Below are 2366 nucleotides of genomic sequence, written 5' to 3'. Positions count from 1 at the left end.
TAATCTCTCTTCTACCCTGCCACGCTTCCTTTTCCCGCTACCATTACCAGGATGGTTTCCTGGTGTAATATGCCTGACCTTCTCTAATTCCAGTTGCAACTCATCGGCGGTGAGCCTCTTTGGCGCATCACGGTTTTCATGCTTTGCATTGAACACATGTCTTCGGTATTTTCTAGGATGCGGCTTGTCCTTGGCAAGGAAACGGCGGTGTCCAATGTAACAGATCTTGCTAAATATTGCGTATGAGAGCGGATTCCTGTCACAGCGAACACATGCAGTGTAACCATGTGTCATTCGCCCTGACATAGTGCCCAAAGCCAGATAATCATGGATGCACCAAATTATAATAGCACGCAGAAAGAAATCAGCTGGTGGGCTGCTATATAGGTCTCGAGTGAGAACACTCTTCCATAGTTGTTGAAGTTCCTCCACAAGAGGCTCCATGAACAAATCAAAATCCTTTCCAGGACTTTTTGGACCTGGGATGAGAAAGGCCATCATGTAGTTTGATTCTTTGGTGCAGACATTTGGAGGCATGTTGTAAGGGATAACAAGCACTGGCCACATGCTATATGTGGCGCTCTGGTGGCCAAATGGGTTAAATCCATCTGAAGCTAAGCCAAGTCTAATGTTTCTCGGGTCAGCAGCAAACTCTTTGTGTTTATCATTGAAGCTTTTCCACTCACTACCATGAGATGGATGGCTCATTACATTCTGATCTCTGTACTCCTGGTTCCTAGAATGCCACAGTACATCCTCTCTTGTTTCAGCATCATGAAACAACCTCTGCAATCTTGGTGTAATTGGAAAATGTCTCAGAACATTATGAGGAATCCTCTTCACAGCATCGCCATCTTTCCATCTTGATGATTTGCATTTCGGGCATTCACATAAGTTGGCATAATCCTTCCGGAACAGAACACAATTATTCTTACAAACATGGATCATATCATATCCAATTCCAACTGCACGAAGGAAATTCTTCATTTTACTGTAGGTGTGTAGCAGCTCAGACGCATCTGGGAAAGACTTGGGGAAAGCAACCAACATCGCATCGAATGATTTTTTGGGTATCCGCTCAGATGTCTTCACCTGAAGAAAGGTGACCATAGCTGAGAATACTGACAGCTTATTTCCTGGGGTGACAGCAACGTTGCATTGTTCCAACATGCGGGCCCACCGTTTTTCTTCTGCAGGTGAAAGTTCACGGAATGCACGAGCATTTCGTAGCATTGTTTCAATGTTGGCCAAACTCACTGGCTCCGCCACCACCACCTCCTCCTCCTCTTCCACCTAAGCATCAGGCAGATCAAGATGGTGATCTGCTGCTTCCACGTAGTCAATAACATTGACGTTCACAGCTTCACCATGATGAACCCACCTAGTATATGTGACCGACATCCCATTCAAGTGTAGATGATTTTGCACAGTTGACTGGGGTCTTGTAACTGAATTCATACAACTGCTACACGGGCAGAGCACACCTGATTTTAGACCACCGTACTCAGCTCTGATAAAGTTCATGAAGTTTTCAAACCCCTCGACATATGCAGCGGAGAATCTTCGAGCAAAAGTTATCCAAGTCCTGTCCATCTGTTAGACATACAAATTAGTTCTTCTACTAGATATTACAGGAAAAACATATATGCTTTTTTATGAAGTCCAGAAAAAAATACCTAGGTCAATGTCTAAAGCTATGGCAAGATATTTGGACGAGCAGATCTAAGTAACGAAATATATGTAAAGCTAATTCAGCAAACAGATTTGAGTGCCAAATTATGGCAGGCTGTTTCAGCAGTCAATGAGGCCGAGCACACAGCCATGGAACTATCGAAGGCCATCGCAGCAACAAAGATCGAGTATAAAATGGTGTAGAGCTATTTCACCTAACAGATTGGCTACTAAACCATGGCAATCTACGTCACAATAAATATATGGCAGGATATTTTAGCAACTAATCGGCCTTGGCATGCCATCTCAGCTAAGCAGATTGAGTGCAGAACAGGGCAAGGAAGCTTCTTAAGCAGAGCATATTGATAGTAAACTACTTCGGCAAACAGTGAGATTAACAGCGTATATCAGCTAACATTTAGTGCTAAACCGACATGAATGGGGCCTTAGTCTAGAATGCGCGTACCGTGGGAGAAGCTGACCGCCGTGCGTCTCCACACGAACGTCGCTAGAGGTGGCGGCGCTGACCGCCGTGCGCCTCCACAAGAACGTAGCCAGAGGTGGCGGCGCGGCTAGAGGACGGCAGTCTACGAGAGCGTACTGTGGGAGCGAGAGGATCGCCGAACCGCGGTGCCGACGTATCGGTGCGGCGGGGAGGGCGGCTTTGGCGGAGCGAATGGAGTGGAGGGGGATAG

The sequence above is a fragment of the Triticum aestivum genome, chromosome 3D, assembly GCF_018294505.1.
Source record: "Triticum aestivum cultivar Chinese Spring chromosome 3D, IWGSC CS RefSeq v2.1, whole genome shotgun sequence".
Lineage (NCBI taxonomy): Eukaryota > Viridiplantae > Streptophyta > Magnoliopsida > Poales > Poaceae > Triticum > Triticum aestivum.
This window is presented reverse-complemented; position numbering follows the sequence as displayed.